Source organism: Vombatus ursinus, unplaced genomic scaffold, assembly GCF_900497805.2.
Source record: "Vombatus ursinus unplaced genomic scaffold, bare-nosed wombat genome assembly UNPS02006779.1, whole genome shotgun sequence".
Lineage (NCBI taxonomy): Eukaryota > Metazoa > Chordata > Mammalia > Diprotodontia > Vombatidae > Vombatus > Vombatus ursinus.
The window spans coordinates 792,665-811,634 of NW_020946557.1; the positions used below are offsets into that span (position 1 = coordinate 792,665).

General features: G+C 38.5%; 1 protein-coding gene across 3 annotated transcripts in view; it reads right to left on the reverse strand.

Moving 5' to 3' along the window:
- Positions 1 to 18,970, reverse strand: part of FYN (FYN proto-oncogene, Src family tyrosine kinase) — a 180,625-nt gene that overhangs the window by 147,407 nt on the left and 14,248 nt on the right. The window contains exon 2 of one of the 3 annotated variants that reach the window (XM_027848687.1): positions 16,581 to 16,721. The exons of the other annotated variants lie outside the window; for them this stretch is intronic. The gene's annotated coding sequence lies outside the window, so the exon portion shown is untranslated. The remainder of the gene's footprint in view (positions 1 to 16,580; positions 16,722 to 18,970) is intronic. 3 annotated transcript variants of the gene reach the window in all.

Genomic DNA, 18,970 nt, shown 5'->3' on the forward strand with positions numbered 1-18,970 from the left:
AGTTTCCTGGTCTAGCCCATAGCTGATGGAGCCGATGCAAAAATCTGAAGATGTATGTTTTGAATCCAGCACAACTGAAAAATTAAGAGACAAAGTTACATTAAGAGCTAAGGGAAAGTAACCTAAATTCCAAGAGCAGCAGAACCATGTCAATTATAGGCTGATCACAGGGAGAAGAGGAGGGGAACAAAAGAAGATGCCTCCAAAGAACCCAAAGTTCATTTTTGTTGCATTTCACATCTCCCTCTGGTCATATCTACACCCATAAAGAAATATAATCCTTACAACATGAAGGGGTAAATCAAGCTATATGATATCAAGATTTGAGAGGGTGTATACATGTGTATGTTGTGCACACGTGATTTGTAAGCTCTGGTACAAGTGAGCGAACTCTCCTACATACATTACTTGCAAAATATTCAAGTTTTACTGAATGAGAAGTTTATGCTGCATGGTACATGGGTTTACCTTTAACTTGTAATGACTCAGATCTAACCAGGAAGACAGAAGAAATCATGAAGCTCTGGACCTCTGTAAAGCTAAATATATCACAAAGGAAAAATAAAATTGACCCTTGTTGTCTCCCACACTGCTAGTTTTAAATTTAGCATGTATTGGCCAAGGAAAAAAAAACCCAACAAATGTAGTATTCACAGGCAGGAAGAAAGGAGGTTTCATGAGAAAAAAAAATCATCAGGTACAGAGCTAGTAATAAAAGAAAAGGGCACAGAAGCTTCTAGGCTAAAAGCTGGAACCTCAGAGGTTATCAAATCCAACTTGAACATATTCCAGATGAGGAAACTGAGGCCCTGGGAGGTAAACTGACTTGTCCAAGGTCACAAAGGTAATAGAAGTGGCAGAACTGAACCTTAAATCAAGGTTCAAATTTGGATTTGACTCCAAAATTCAGAGATCTTTCCACTATACCATGTTGCCTCCTCTAAAGAAATCAAACTGAATCAAACTGTATTTGGATGCTCATCTAAGGTCAGGGGTTCTTAATTTTTGTGTGTGTTCTGGACCCATTTGGCTGTCTGGCAAACCTTATGAACCTCTTCTCAGAATAATGTTTTAAAATGTATAAAATAAAATATATAGGACTATAAAGGAATTATATTAATATTTAACATAATTTTATTTCAATAAAACAATTATATTGAAATATAAAACACATAAAATTGGTATAATATATAAATACATTTATTATATAACACAATTATATTAATAACATATAATACTGTATATTTGCTATATATTTATATATTATAATATATTTCAGTATATTTGTATTTTAATATAATTTAACTAATTATAATAATATAATTTTAATATAACTGTTTAATTGAAATTCAATTTCAATATACTTGTTTTCCTTTGTAGTAATACATTTGTATATATACTGTATACATGTGCATACATGTATATATGTGCATGTATATATGTGTATATATGCTACATATTTACAGCTATAGCTATCTGCCTATCTATCTATAACAAGTTCATGGATCCTAGGTTAAGAATCTTGTCTAAAGAAACAAAAGCTAATCTGTTTCTTCTTTCACAACATGACTAATGTGGAAATGTTTAATATAATTGTACATGCATAATCTGTATCAGATCACTTGCCATCTTGGGGAGGGGAGAGGGAGGAAGAAAAAAGTTTGGAACTCAAAATCTTATAAAAGTGAATGTTGAAAACTTTCTTTACATGTAATTGGAAAAAAATCAAATACTATTTAAAAAGAAACAAAAGTTTATTTTTTCCTTTCCCCCACCCTGCAACCTGAGCTAGTTCTTATTATAAATAAGTATGAGTTAATAGTTAACTTTTGAAGAATGCAAGAAAGTTGACTGACAATTTCTATTTGCCTTGCATCTCTACTACTCCCTTAAAACTCACTCCCTTTTTTACCTCCATCAGTGTGTCCCAAATCGTTAGGTACTACCCTCATTCTTTGCTCATACTTTAAACATTTTTAATAGGGATTAGCATGCTAAGCACATTTTTTCATCCTGTAGGTGATTAATGTTTCTGATGATGATGGCAATAAAGAAGATAAGAATTCTCATTTACTTTAGTCTAATTAGACAAGGTTATATCCTTGTGAATTTTCAATTCAGGGCTCATGTTTTTAAAATCTTAGAAACTTAATTAGTGATAATAAATATGCTTTGGGTTTACACAGTGCTTTTTAAAAGAGGGGCTTACTTCTCCCATTCCAATAACAAAGGTGAAGAATGCCAGGAAAATATGTGATGGCTTACATTCCAGTTCAGTTGCTCTGTAGCTGAGAGTTTGAAAGGAATCTGTTCTGTCACCAACAAAATAAGGGGAGTAGGTCCATCTGAATCTTTAGTGTGATTGGAAGGAAAGAAGGAAAAAAGGAAAGAAGGAAGGAGGGGGGGGAGGAGGGAAGGAGGGAAGAAAGGAAGGAGGGAAAGAGGGAAATATGGATTTATAAAGTGCCTACCACGTGCCAGGCTGTGCTAAATGCTTTACAAATACTACCTCACTGGATCCTCCAACAGCACTGGGAGGTAGGTACTATTATTATTCTCATTTTATAGTTGAGGAAAGCGAGGCAGACAGAGATTCAGTTGACTTGCCCAGTGGTCACACCGCTAGTGAGTGTCTGAGGCTGAATTTGAAGTCAGGTGTTCCTGACTCCAGCCCCAGGGCTCTAAACACTGCACCACCTGCCTGTAGGCATCCAAGAAAGCTGAAGTCATCTAAAGCTACATACATTAAGACAGGCACAAATTTCAGGAATAAGGGAGCAATAGACACACTGGACTCTGTGTTCTGGTCTGCCTTTATCCAGAACATTACGTTCTGTCCCGAGCATCACATTTTAGGAAGGATATTGATAATTAAGAGAGCATTTAGAAGAAGGCAACTAGAGGGGTGAAAGTGAAAGGCTCCAAGCTGATGCCATCTGACAACCTGGGAATGCTGAGCTTAGGGAAAAGAAGATTTAGAGGATGGGGCTATGGGGAATATGAGCTTCGAATTTTGGAAGGGCTGTTGTGAAGTGGTTAAACTGATCTGTCCCTTCTCTGAAGCGGAGTAACCTGCTGCGGGTACTGCTATCATTCCAGTCACCCAGGTCTGCAACCTTTGCTGTCATCCTTGTCTCTTCGTCCCCGTCCTTTCTGTCTCTAATCAGTACCCAAGTCTTGTTAATTCTATACCTATACATCTCTTATACCAATCTCCTCTCTATCTGTATGGCCGCCCCAGTTCATATCTCATCATAGTTTTCTTGAACTGTTGCAATGGGTTCCTTATTGTTTCCCTTGCTTCCAATCTCTCATTTCACCAATATATCTTCCACAAAGCTGCCAAAACAATTTTTTTCTTCTCAGGAATGAATGAATCTTCATTGCTTCTTTGGGTTTGGTATTTAGAGTCCTTCACAATCCTCCTCCAGCCTCTTTCCAGACTTCTTTTCACATCATTCCCCTTCATGCACTAAATGTTCTAGCCAAAATGCCCTAATTATCATTCCTAAAATTCAGAATGCTATTTCCTACCTCCATACCTTTGCACAGGCTGTGGTGTTCTCCACACCCTCAAGCTTCTTCAAGTTTGAAACATACACCCTCCTCAACTCTGCCTCTTAGAATGTTTAGTTTCCTTCAGGGCTCAGCCATGCTCCTACTTCTACCAGAAAATCTTTCTTGGAAGTCCACTCTACCCCACCCCACCCCCCCAACCCCCATTAGTGGTTTTTTTTTCTCTACTTAAATTACTTGCATTTACTTTTCTACATGCATGTTATAGCCCTCAGTTAGTAGAATATAATCTCGTTGAAAGCAGGTACTATTTGTAGTTTTTGCCTTTGTAACCTTAGGGCCTTGCCCATTGTAGGCCCTAAATAAGTATTTATTGATTTGAATTGAATTGTACTAGTTTGTTGCTCTGGGCTCCAGAGTTCAGAATTAGGAACAATGAACAGAATTTCAAGGGAGCAAGTTTAGATTAGACATAAGGGAAAACTTCCTGATAATTCAAATTATTCAAAAATGGAATGGATAGCCTCAGAAGACAGAGGTTTCTGTTTCTGCTGAGGTCTTTAAGCCAAGGCTGAATGACTATTTTATCAGATGTGTTAGAGAGGGGATGCCTTTTCAGATATAGGTTAAATTAGAGGACCTCCTGCCAACTCAGACACTCAATGACTAGATTTTTTTTTTTTTGCCAGATCTATCTTTTCTGCAAAAAGGAAGAGCTATAGTTGGTGGTAGGTAGGCAGTCTGCAGCCTGCTGAGCTGGGAAGGGATACCTCTGGTTCAGGGAGAACTGATCTCAAATCCTCAAGGAAAGTGTCTGCTAAGGTATATGGGCAATAGGACTATGAGTGATGGAAGGGGACCCACACTGGCCTTGGGGAGAGGAGTGAGCTCCAGCCTATGTAAATAATCTACAAAGTGGAAAGCCAAGAGCTGACAAGTATACAATTACCAGATTAATCTAACTAAAACCAAATTCTTTCTGTAACTCCTCTGACCAAAACCTTTCAGTGGCTTCTCACTGATTGTCACTTTCCCCCTACCCTCTCCTCCCTTCCCCAAACTTTTCAGTTTTTGTCAAAGGCACCACCACCATCCCAGGCTAGCAAGCTAGGTAATCATCCTTGACTCCTCAATCTTTCTCACTGCCCCCACCCTCATATCCAATCTACTGTCAAGGCCTATAGACTTCTCCTTTGCAACGTCTCTCAGAATATGCCCCCTTCTCTCCTCTGACTCTGGCAACACCCTGGTGCAGGCCCTCATTACCCCAAGCCTGGATTATTGTATTAGCCTGCTAGTGGGTCTTCCTGACTCAAAATCTCTCCCTACCCCATTTTGCTATGTGCCGGAACTGAGGGCAAAATACAGCCTGGAAAAAAAATTAAGCTGATAGACTGAAGTCTGACAAAACCTCAAGTGGAAAATGGAAAGAGAACAAGAAAAACCACACATTGAAAGAGAAAGAAAACTAACACTGCCTGTAAGAAGAACTCCTTACAAAACTCTTCTTACAGGCCCATACCCCCATCTGCTTATAGTTAAGAAGGCAACTACCGGTCTTTTGTTCACTGTGAAAAAGAAATCATATAATGTCATGTAAATGTCTTGACATCTACAAGAGTCAAATAATGATGAAGATAATAATAACAAAAATCACGGGATGCAATCTGCAACAAAAACTAAACCGTGAATCCAACAAAAGATTAGATTCTAGTTATGCACAGTGAGCTAATAATAAACAGCTCTGGCTGAGGAATCCTATAAAGATATAACTGATCACACACTGAATGAAGGCAGCAGCAATGTGTCCCCATAAACAACTCAGCCCATTTGAAGAGGAGCCGTAACAATCATGGGCAACCTGAGTACCTGGCTTCATGATTCTCTCTCCTTTTTCACCTCACCAGGGGAAGGAAAAGTTCCAGGTACCTCTTAGGAATGGCCTGAAACATTAACTGTGCTACAACATACCACTCAATCAACAAACATTTATTAAACAGTTACTCTGGCACTATGCCTAAGCATATAAAGAAAAAGGAAAAACAGCCCCTGACCTCAAGGAGCTTATGTTCTAATTAGAGAGACCACACACAAATAAGTGGGTACACACAAGTACAGAGTGGAAAGGTAGTTAACAAATGGTCATCCAGAATCTGCCTGCAGGCCTCCAAGGAGGTGGAAATCATTATCTTCCAAGGCAGCTCACTTCACATATATATGTAGTTCTAAATTTTAGGAAGATTTCCCTGGTATCACTTTGCCTAAATTTGCTTCTTTGCAATTTCTGACAATGTTGGTTCTATGCACTGACAGCAATCAGAACATGTTCAATCTCTTGTCCAAATACTAGCCTTTCAAATACTTATACAAAACAAGTCCCCCTGGGCCTGGATTCACAGCTTTTCGCTAAGCTGGTTGTCCTTCTCTAAGCACTCTCCACTCTTTTCAATGTCTTAAACTGTGGCATACTGTTGACTCATATTTAAGGCGACTACGTGGCTCAGTGGATAGAGTGCTGGGCCTGGAGTCCGGATGACCAGAGTTCAAATCCAATCTCAAATGCTTATTAGCTGTGTGACCCCTGGGCAAGTCATTTAACCGCTGTTCAGTTTCCTCAAATGTAAAATTATGATAATAATAGCCCTCATCTTGCAGGGTTGAGGATCAAATGAAATCATATTGTGAATAATGCCTAGCACATAGTAGGCGCTATATAAATGCTTATTCCCTTCCCTCATATTGAGATTGCAACCTGCATTTTTTTTCAGACAAACTAGTCTCTAATCTTGCCTCCCCAATCTTGTGCTTGTGAAGTCCATTTCTTGAACCTGACTTTGACGTTATATTTATATCTATTAGATTTCATCTTATTAGATTCAGCCCGATGGTCTATCGAATCAAGATATTTTTGGATCCCAATTTTGTCATTTAGTTGTTTGGCTATCTCTCTCAGCTTTGTATCAACTGCAAATTTGATAAGCAGGCCATCTATGCTTTTACACGAGTCAATTATATATGCATACGTTAAACAAGTCAAATAAATCTCTGGGTAACTCTACTGTACTCCTCTTGCCAAGATGGCATTGAACCATGAATGTCTAGTCTTTGGGTCTGACTATTCAACCAATTCCACAATGGTCTACCATCTAACACAAATCTTGCCATCTTTTCTATAAGAAGAATATGACAGACCTTATCAATGACTTGGCTAAAATTTGGGTAAATCATATCTTCAACATTCCCCTAATCTGCCAGCCTAGTCAAAAAAGAAAATAAGCAGAGCCTGGCATGGTTTGTTTTGGATGAACCTTTACTGGCTCTGTGTGGTCATCTCTTTTCTAGACGATCATTAACCATCTATTTAACAAATCATTCAAAGTCAAGTGCATCGGCTTTTTTTCAAGTGAATGTTGTATACAGTAAAAACAATATTGTTTTAAGAACAACTTTGAGTGACTAAGTCATTTTGACTACTATAAATACCCAAATTAACTACAAAGGACATATGAAGGAAGGTACTATTTGCTTCCAGAGAAAGAACTGATAAACAGAAGTATGTACAGAAAGGTTTTACATATATATATTATACACATATGTATGTATATATATTATATACACACACACACACATTTGTGTCTAATGGTAGCCATCTCTAGGGCTGGGAGGGGTGAGGAAGGGAAGAAAAACAGTTACATGAAAACTTTATTACATATTTAAAAGGAATAGCAAGTTGTACATAATAGATTTGCAGTTTCATGTACAATTACCTTTTTTTTCTATTCCAGTATGTTATGGAAATACTTGTTTTATTTCTTAAGTTTAGAATAAATTTTTTTTTTTCAAAAAAGTCAAGCTTATTGGTGTGTAGTTTATAGATTCCATTGTCTTTTCTTTTTTGAAGATCAGGACAACATTTGCTGTTCCCTAAGCCCGTGGTGCCTCTTCCCCTTTCCCTCCCCCGCCCCCCACTCCCACCTCCTCTCTCAATCATCTTTCAGATATTCTTGACAGGGGCTCAGCAGTCACATCCGACAATTCTTTCAGTATCAGAGGATGTCATTCATCTTGTGGTAGTCAGTTTCCCAGGGTCACAACTGGTTAAAGCTTGAATTCTGAAGGAGACTTGTTTTGGGCAACTCCCTCACCCCCCTTCCCAGCCCCTTCAGCCCCCTGTTAGGAGGTATTTTATGTCCTCTGGCTTCCCTAGGGCCCTATGTTGTACCATCTCATGCTCATGATCTTTTAATTCCACTTCTTTCGCTTGCTTATCCCCATGTCTAATTCCCTTAGGATCTTCCTCATCTTTTTCACAATCATATAAAATTTGAAATCACCAAATACAACTCATTTTATGGAAGAAGCATAAAGGCGAGGGCCTTTCCCAAGGTCACACCTATAGCCAGGGGAAGAGTCAGAGCCAGAACTCAGGCGAGGATATGTTGGAGCCAGCTCTGAAAGCCAAGGTTCAATGTTCAGAGTGAGCATTTTGACATGTTAGATATCCAAAAACGTGCTTTATTAATTGTTTTGCTGACTGTCTAGATTTAAGAAAGTGATGGAAAAATGTTAATAATGCAGACTGAACTTAAAAATCTGTACTGGTTATTCCTTTTTTTGTTTGGGGCAGGGGGAAGCTGGTTGTTAAATGTTTACCAGTGTACTGCTGAACTCAGGTCTCCTAACTCTCAGTCCAATATTTTTTTCTACCAGTCCAGGCTATTAGCTACTTTTTAAAAAAAATTAAATTCTTACTCAATGAGCTAAATGGTCCTCATTTATTAATGCTATGATGACTTTTAGCTGTTACTTCCATATTTTAATGGGCTCTTTCTGGAATCAGTGTTAAGAACTTTGGACACTGTGACAGGATAGTAGGAGACAGATTTCTGGGAAAGGAAGATATTTAGTAGTGCCCATGTTAATATCTATCTATCTATGTGTGTATATGCATATATATGGTGTATGTATGTATGTACATATGTACACACACACATATACTCACACACACACACACACACACACACACACACACACACACACACACACCCAGGGTTACACAGCTACTAAGTGTCTGAGGTTAGATTTGAACTCAGGAAAATGAGTCTTTCTGACTCCAGGCCTGACATTCTATCCACTGCTCCACCGAGATGCCTCAGACACCATATAAATGTTAGCTATTATTATTATTCAATTTCAGAACAGTTCATACACAAAAAGTATTATTATGTGTTTCCCCTCACTGTTACCTCTCAGTGTCTGGCCCTGTGCTAGGCACTTAGTAGATACACAATAAATACTTGGTTATTTATTTGTATTGATCCTGCATCACAATCAACTACATTGAAAGAGGAAAAACTTGTTGAATCACACAACAATTGGCATTTATATTAAGTATCTTTAGAATTGGGGAGGGGGGGGGAAGAAATGGACCATATTCTGTCCCTTAATTGTTGTGGGTTACCTTGGGTAAGTCACTTAACTCTTCAAGTCTCAGCTTCTTCCTCTGCAAAAGGAGGGGGTTGAACCAAATGGCTCTAAGGTCCCTTTCAGCTCTAAATCTATGATTCCATGATCTGAAGTGTTACGTTTAAGAGTTTATGCTAAAATTAAAAGAGTAAAAAAAATCTGAGAAAGCAACTTGAGATCAATACTTCAAGTACTGACTGAAGAGATGGACAGTACTTCAAGTACTGAAGATACACCATATAATTCAGTCACCAAAAGAGGAATAGTAACAGATAAGTTGGCAATAGAGGGATCTAGAGACATTTCTTTAAAAAAAAATAACTCCTCGGTAGAAAGTGAGAAACCACAATATTTCTAGATTGTTAACTATAAGGACAAACTTAAGCTCTTGTAAGGCCTGGGCCTCTTGCTGCTAACAACAGGCCTTACCACCAGATGAAGATGTGATGGCAGAATAACAAAATGAGTGACTCACCAAGAGAGTCTATAAATTAGAGACGTTCCCAGAAGAACATAATTACTCTAGTTTCCCATATCATCTACTAATTATTTAAACTTTTGCCTGGGTGGAGGGTCCCTTTACATTCTACATTGCATCCTTTCAAGGATGACCATGGAAAAGCTGGAGAAAAGTCATTCTTCCAGTTTGGGAATTAAAAGGTAATTGTAAGTAAAAAAGAAAAAAATTAATTTTGAATTTTAAAAGGAAAGGAAACTATTACTACAAAATTTCAAATAAACCCAAAAGGAAAAAAAAATGGGAAACCTTCCTTCTCTTTACATATCTCTGATCTCATTCCACTCATTTCTTTTCTCATGTGTGTGTAATGCTCCTGAGCTCCTGCTGGTGCTCTCCACAGCAGGGGTGGGGGTGGTCTTGTAGTGGGGGCAGGGTCTATCTCAGAACCTTTTCTCAGTGGTTTTCAATGTGGCAGCCTTACGGGCCTATACTCACATGGTAAAACATGCTGTTCTCTAAATGTCATCTCTGAGGCATGGTTAGTGTGTTAGAGAAAAGCCTTCTATGCTCATGATAGAAGATGGAAAGGCATAGGAGGCATTTTCACATCTATGGAAAATTTCTTTATATTGACAAGGCAACCTATCTTGAAAATAAATCTTCACCAAGCTCTGCTACTCATTTGCTTAAACAGTCCTAAGAAAGAAAACAAAAACAAAAACAATGTACTATAAAAATAAAACCCAACGTACATTTTCTTTTTTGTTTCTCCAGATGACTCTGTAAGATAATTACAAGTAGTATAACCTCATTTTATAGAAGAGGTATCTCTCGACTCTAAATCTAGGAGTGCCGCCTTTTGGATAGTTAGATCTGTTTTTAAGGTTAGAAGATGAGAAGTAGAACTATAACCAAGATGGAGGCAACTGGAGTTTGGCTCCAGTATGTGGAAATGGAAGCAAGCATATTTCTTCCTCTTTTCAGTGGTCCTTGCATGCTATGTCCCTGCTCCCTTTATGTATCCTGGACCACTACCCTTGGGATCCCACTGCTATGGTGCTCAATCTCCTAGGCCATGACTTCTCCCACTACGCTGACAAACACATCTCCTACTAGGGGATTAGGAGATCTGGGACCATTAGCCTTGCCATATGGGCACAGGCCAGACTTTTTGAGGAGCAGACCATTCCCTGCATCTGACTGAGGCAAACTATCCTTTGTGCCAACTCCTCTCCACAAGAAATGACACCCTGGGTGCAACAGTTCTTACGCAGAATTCTGGTAGAAAGACAAACACCCAAAACAATACAGACTTTAATTTGGGCCAATTCAATTCAAATCAATTCTTCCTTTCACAAACACTTAAGTGTCTCTTGAGTACAGAGTCCTGTGCTAGGTACTTGAGGGGGAAACAAAGTTGGATTATAGTGCTGGATTTAGGAGTCAAGACAGACCTGGAATTGAATCTGACACCTGACTTGTTATAGGGAATAAGGTATAAGAAGACTAGAAAGGCAGAAGGCGGCTAAATTATGAAGGGCTTTGAATACCAGAGGATTTTGTATTTGATTCTGGAGGCAATAGGAAGCCACTGGAGTTTTACTGGGGGAGGAGGGATGGGGGAGAGGTGACATGATCAGACCTGTACTTTAAGAAAATCACTTTGGGGGCTGAATGGAACATGGATTAGATGGGCAAGGCCTTGAAGCAGTCTGAACTCAGTTAATTTAATTGATTTATTAAAAATAATAGCTAAGTTGATTTAAAATAAATTATTTAAAAATTTCAAAAGTCTTCCAATATTGACTCCTCTCCCTCAACACATACCTCAAGTTTTTCAAGTATAGTAAGAATAAACAATGTCAGCTATGTGGCTCAGTGGATAGACTGCCAAGCCTGGAGTCAGGAAGACTCATCTTCCTGAGTTCAAATCTGGCCTCAGACACACTTAGCTGTGTGACCCTGGGCAAGTCACTTAACTCTGTTTGCCTCAGCTCCTCATCAAAATAGGAACTGGAGAAAGAAATATGAGGAATCAACTTTAGTTGAGAAACATTGAGTTCCTGCCACTATAAGTAATTGAATAATTCAGTTCTTATTATGGATTGATCATAGGCTTAGGAGTCAGCATTTCTACCTATGTATTCCATTTTAGAATGGAATATATACATTATTCTGTCATATTCTGCACTTCATTCCCCATCTCCTCCATTTCCTTCCTCTGACCTCCTGCTGCCCCTCCACATACACTTTAGTGACTAGAGAGGAAAACAAAATATTTCTATTCAACACCATACTTGGAAGCAAAACCCAGGTAACTCAGCCAGTTGGCCTTGGCAGGCTATAATGTCTGATTACTTAGCAGAAATACTGGGGAAGCAGGCGATACAGCAGAAAATACATTAGATTAGGAGTCAGGAGATCTGGGTTCTACTTTCAGGTTTACAAAGGCATGCCAAATTCTCCCCTTGTTCTGCAATAATGTAGGCCGTTGGTTAAGAATTTTTGTTACACCAAAATTTTGGTGGTAAAGGCAATTTGTTGTAAAGGGAGGTAGCCTATATTTAAATAGTTAAAAGGTTTGCTTCTCACTCTCGATAATGCTCCAAAGAGGGGCAAATTGATTAAGAGGGAATGCTAGTGAGAGAGGAACCCAAGCATTATTATTTTAAACACAAGAGAATAAAAAATAAGAATATAAAAATTTACAATGTTTAAATTATTGTACTAAGGTCTTGAATTATTGTAACTAGAATAGCAGGTGACAGAGAGAGGCTACAATAAATAGGAGGGCTTTGAAGAAGGATTTAACAACAACAAAAAACCTTGTACTTGAAGACTTTCACAACAATTACAAAAAAAAATTGAAAATGAATATTGAAAAATTAGGAAGAACAAGCTTGGCCCCGAAGAAGAGAAATTAGAAGAACCCTTCCCCCACTCCCATTCCATTTTAAGGGAAATGGACAGGCCTGCTATGCAGAGTACTGAATATATAAGAATTTTTTGATGTATTGATTGGTTTGCTGAATTTTTTTCCCTTCTTTATCTTTCTTTTTAAAAACATTCTTGGATATAAGAGATGACACTCTGGGAGGGGGAAGAGATACAAGGAGAATTTCAGTGATGTTAAAAGACAAAACATGTCAATAAAATGTATTTAAAGTAAAAAAAAGGGAGAGGGAAAGAAATGGCCTTTTAGTTATTCTCAAGGGAAAGTGAAGTCACTGAAAGCTGATGTGGAGAAAACTGGAGGCGTCCAATGAGCTATCATTTACATGCCCTGTGTTTTGGCCTCACCAGCCACCAGGACAGTAGGAAAAACTGCTGAGCTAGTGGTTATATCCAAACCAAACCTCTCCCTATAATTACAGCTAACTGGGGGAAAAAACGGCACAATCAGGATAGAAATGTATCGTGGGTGGGTGGGGGAAGGGGGAAGGAAGCAAAGAATGCTGACTTGATATTTTTTTCTAAAGAGATATAAAGGCTGGATCAGCCATGCAGCAAGATGCAGGTAAGACCAGAGGCGCATGCTTAAAAGGTGGCACTAACTCACTGTGACATCTTCTATATGTCACTAAACTTTCCTGAGCTTATTTCTTCATCTGTAAAATGAAGAGGGTTAGACCAGGTGATCTCTGAGTCAGTCAGTAAACATTTATTAAGCACCTACTATGTGCCAGACACTGTACTAAGAGTTGGTCCCTTCTAGTTCTAATGTTCTGTGAGTATATGATTAGTTTTTAGTTATATCTTATAACAGAGTGGCTGTGAGGATGAAATGAGGTAATATATGTAAAGCACTTTTTGCAAACAAATTACTATATAAATGCTAGCTATTATAATAGCACCTACCTCTCAGGGTTGTTGTTAGAATCAAATGAGGTCATCATAGTAAAGTGCCTGGCACACAGTAGGTGCTATGTAAATGTTAGTTGTTATTATTATTATTATTATTAATCTTCCTCACCCCTGAACTTGAATCAAAAGAACAACCTGGCTAAAAAGTTAATAAATCAGCACTGTTCTTTCTTCTTGGCTAACAGTCCTAACAACTGACGACTGGAAACTTTCTGAAGAGCTAAAAAGGCATTGCTTCCTAAAGGATAACTTTGTTGTTCAATCATTTTTTAGTTGTTAACTCTTTGTGACCCCATTTGGGGTTTTCTTGGCAAAGATACGGGAGTGTTTTGCCATTTCCTTCTCCAGTTCATTTAACAGTTGAGGAAACTGAGGCAAACAGGGTTAAGTGACTTGTCGAGGGTCACACAGTTAGTGTCTGAGGCAAGATTTGAACTCATGAAGATGAGTCTTCCTGACTCCAGGCCCTGAACTCTATCCACTATACCACCTAGCTGCCCTCTATTCTACTTCTCATTAAATATATCCTGAGGGGGCAGCTAGGTGGTACAGTGGATACAGCACCGGCCCTGAAGTCAGGAGGACCTGAGTTCAAATCCAGCCTTAGACCAAACACTTGACACTTACTAGCTGTGTGACCCTGGGCAAGTCACTTAACCTCAACTGCCTTAAAAAAATATATATATATCCTGAGAAACAATTCAATATGCCAGCTACAAAGAACTGTTTTTCCTGAACTGGAGGATAACTATTTATTACTTATCTTTTCCCATATTTCTCAAGGGAATGAGATTTTATATGAACAGATTACAAAGGCTACAAATAGCTAACACAGTTAAAACACACACAAAAGAATATTCATTACAATATGGGTAAAACTACTAGACCGTAGTCATTCTTAAAGGATTCATGGAAAAATTAAAAAAAAAATCTAACATTTGAATAAGCCAAGGAAAATACGTGTGCTTCATTTCAGATCTGCAAATCAAATGTAAACAGTTGTCTTTGAGCCTATCAGATAGTTAAAGAAACTCTAGATTTTTAAAAAATACATCAGTGAATAGCACAGAAATGAATAATATCTTCTTTTCCTCTCTCCTATAAACACTGAGCCAAATACCAAACCAAAACAGCACTTGAATCCAGAAAATGAATAGCTTTTCTTGTAACAGGATCTTTCAAAATCTAATGATATTGGCTTAATAAAAACCAGTAGGTAACTAAATGATTTGCACTAGTCTTTCAGGTAAAAGCAGCTTACTCAGTACCACTATGGTTTCTGGTGCTAAAAACACAGGGTCTGCCTCTCCACATAAGGTGGGCGGGTGGGTTGGTGGGTGTGGATGGTGTCAATTGGGTGGGAGCCAGAGTCTGTGAGGTGATGCACAGGGAAGTAGGTGCTAAGTAAGGTTAAAGACAATAAATAGAAAATTTGGCTTAAGTCAGTTACCATATCATCTCTCAAAAGGAACAGCCACCATGTTTGTTCAGGAAAGTGAACTGGACTATCTGAGGAAGGCCCTAAAGAGCTATCCTTTTAAATATCTGAGGCAACAAATGATATAAGACTGTAATGCAAGAAGGAAATGTAAAGTACTTGTGGAAAAATTCATTAAGCAGTGTGGCTGCCATTCATTTGACTTGTTATCTCCAGGCCTGAGCGAGACCCAGCTCTTATAGGCCCTGTGCTAACTGTTAAAATTTTGGGGTGAGCATTTACACCTCAGAAGTCAGAAAATGCTATAAATCAGGGCTTGATTTATTGTTTTGTTGATTCTCTAGACTTAAGAAATAGATGAAGAAAATGTTAACGATGCAGGTTAAACTAAAAAGTATGTCCGGCATAATCCCACCCCCCAAGAATCAGTTTGTTAAACATTTGCTAGGAAGGCCCTGGATGTCTCTTAGCACTTATAATGTTTTTATATAGCCTCTACATAAGTTTTAAGTCTGCAAAGCACTTTAGAGACATCTCATTTGAGTCTTACGATAAACCTGTGAGGTAAGATCTCACAGATGAAGAAATTCAGGCTCATGAGCAATGGATATGGAATCCAATTCTTCCTTTAAATTCCAGCTTCAAAATTTATCCCCTGTGCGATGTTGGGCAAGTTACTGAAGGTTTCTGGGCTTCAGTTTCTGTCCCTGTAAAATGAGGGAGCACCATAGTGTAGTAAAAACAGCCCTGATTCTGGAGTCACTCAACTTGAATTCTAATTCTGGTTCCCAAGCAACCATGGATATCTTAAGTTGACCTGGATGGGCCTTGGTTACCATTTCTGTAAAATAAGAGGACCTGATTAGAATGTCTCTAAGATCCTTTTCAGTTCTAAATTATAATGGCAAGACTTCCTCATGATTATACATCTGATAAAAGTCCTTTTGTTGTTGTTGCCGTTCAGTCATTTCAGTCGTGCCCGACTTTGTGATGCCATTTGGGATTTTCTTGGCAAAGATACTGGAGTGGTTTGCCACTTCCTTCTCCAGTTCATTTTACAGATGAGGAAACTGAGGCAAATGAAGTTAAGTGACTTGCCCAGGATGACACAGCTAGTGTCTGAGGCCGGATTTGAACTCATAAAGATGAGTCTTCCTGACTCCAGGCCTGGCACTCTACCCACTGTGCCACCTAGCATGATTCAAACCCAGGTGTCTCCTGGATCCTTTCTAGGTACCATGTTGTATTTAGGTTCAGGGTCACTTCAGTCTGTGCACAATACAGTTATCCCTTCCACATTGTGACTTTCCCCATTGCAGTTTCAATATATTGCAGGTCAGCATAAGAAATTAAATGGGCATTTTTGGGGAGTTTTGCAGATGCTGCTGTCAACATGAAAAGACCAGCAGATGACACAGAAAAAGTTTAGAAACTCAGGAATGCATAAAATATATGAACAGTATTGCATGATATCAACCCAAATTTTACAATAAAGTATCTGTAAATACCCCATAAAAGAAAAAGAAAAAATTCAGACTTCTCTGGTATGAGGGGAGGGCCAAAATATTTTGCACAGCCATGCCCTCAACCCCTGTGACATAGAAGGGATAACTGTAATTTAATATAATTTTAATTTTGCACATTTTGTTGCTATAAAAACTATGTTTCCGGTTGGTACACACAGCCATTGTTGTCCTGGTTTCTCTGTTGACTGATACCAGAACAAAACTTCATACAAAACCAAGCAACAATTGTATATACTTCAGCCTGATGAGCTGTGAGTCAAGAAAACCTTCAAAGTCTTTTGAAATTAGCACCTAAAGGACACTCACTTACCTGACTGGTCCTTAAACTGATGGTGTTGATCAGAGTCATCCAGGGATACAGGAAGCCTCTGTCCAGACAATACTGCTAGTCTCTAAGGGGACAGCAGTACTGTGCCACTTTGCTTGCTGTGTATGCCATAATTAAGAGTACCTGTGAAATGAAACAGCCTGCGTTTTTACAGAACTACAGTCTTGGAGCTGGAAGGGACCGTGGGTCCAGGCTGTAGCTGAACAAGAATCCCCATCACCCCAAACCTGACAAGTGGCCATCCTAGCCTATGCTGGAAGATCTCCAAGGAAAAGGGATATAGTTCATTCTACTTTTGGGTAGCTCTCATTTTGGGGGAAGTGTTTTTTAGATTAAGACTAAACCTGCCTCTTTTCCACTTCTATCTACTTTTGTTGGTCCTCTCCAGTCTCTTTCACAGAGTCAATCCCACGGAGTCTTTTTTTTCTTCTGCAGACTAATCACCCCCAGTTTCTTCAATAGATCCCCATAAACCATGAACTCAATGCCCTTTGATGGGCATTCTCTATCTTATCAATGTCCTCCTTGAGGGCAGGGCCTGTCTTTTGCCTTTCTTTGTATCTCCAGTGCTTAACACCTGTGACTAGCACAGAGTAGGCACCAAATAAATGCTTATTAACTGACTAGAATTGAATATAATATTCCAGATATGGTCTGTCTAGTGCAGAGTACAGCAGAACTATGACCCACTGATTTCTGAAAGCTATACCTCTCTCAATGGGCAGGTAGGTTGCATAGTGGATAGAACATTGGCCTTCCAATCAGGAAAACTCATCTTCACGAGTTCAAATCCAGTCTCAGATACTTACTAGCTGTGTGACCCTGGGCAAGTCACTTAACTTTGTTTGCCCCAGTTTCCTCAACTGTAAAATGAGCCAGAGAAGGAAATGGCAAACTACTCCAGTATCTTTGCCAAGAAAACTCAAAAATGGAGTAATGAAGAGTCAGACACGACCAAAATGATTGAACAACAACATACCTCTCAATGCAGTCCAAGATCATGCTAGCATTAGTTGTGGCACAGACAATATTATAACAAGGGCAGAGCTTAGAACATACAGCAAGAATGTGAGAGCTCAAAGGACCCTTAGAACATGGAATATTATGGCATGAAGAGAACTCTATTATCCAATGCAAACTGCACCCTCCCCCGTTTAATTTTTTAAAAGTACAAATCTTTTTTTTTTTTTAGATTATATATCTTCTTACTATTTCCGGTCTCTCTTAAAAAACATCTCTATTGTTTTTATAGCACCTTCACTTCTTTTTTATTAATTTATTTTGATTTATCAATAATCACTTCCATATGCTTTTGAGTTTAAAATTTTTCTCCCCCTTCCTCCCCACCCCCCCAAGATGGTGCATAATCTGATATAGGCTATACATTTACATTCATATTAAACATATTTTCACATTAGTGATGTTGTAAGTAGAAATTAAAACCAATAGGAGGAACCATCAGAAAAAGGAAACAAAACTCAACAGAAGAGAAAAAAAAAGCAATTCAGCTTCCATAGTTCTTTCTTTGAGTGTAGATAGCATTTTCCATCACAAGGCCTCTGGAGATGTCTTAGATCCTTGTATTGCCAGGAAGGGTTAAGTTTATCAATATTAGTCATCATGCAACGTAGCACCTTCACTTCTGAACATATCTTTCCCCCTATGCAGTGAACCTTTTTTTGTAACTACTTAAAAAACAACTCAGCATCTTTGGCCCATTCTTGCAGTCTTTTTTTGTTTTGTTTGTTTGTTTGTGTTGGTGACCACCTGATACAATAGTATAGCCACTGTGACTGCTTTAATAATTCCCATGGAATGAGAAGGCACAAGGAAACAGAAATTAAATCAGGACGTATTTTGAAATGTGTGTTCTCTTAAAGGAGGCTACATGCATAAGTGGGCTGACCACACAGTTATCTAAAATGTTGGTAGGAGATAAATTAAATGCCCATGAACCCTGACAAAGGCAGAATGTGTCTTAACATTGATGCTGATTTTTAAATATTATGTTCTCTGCCATTGGGCAATGCTGTGGAAACATGGTAAAGAGAGCATTAGTGGGTCAAGTCCTGGGAGAGGATGCCACTAGTTCTAAAAAGTTGGTAAAACCAATTCAATTGGATGCCATTTAAATGAGATAACCTTACTAATATAGAGTGAAAACACTGGGATATATGAACATATATTAGGTTAGGGCAAAGATGTGAAGGGGGATGATCACCTTTACATAGGTTAAAAACATAAGCAGAAAATGGAAGATATGTTAGAGATGAGACTAGCTCTGAAGTTTTGATCATTTTTAAACTGAAGATTAGACAAAACTAGTTACATTGGATAACTAATTACATCAGGGTCTAGATAAGAGATTTTCA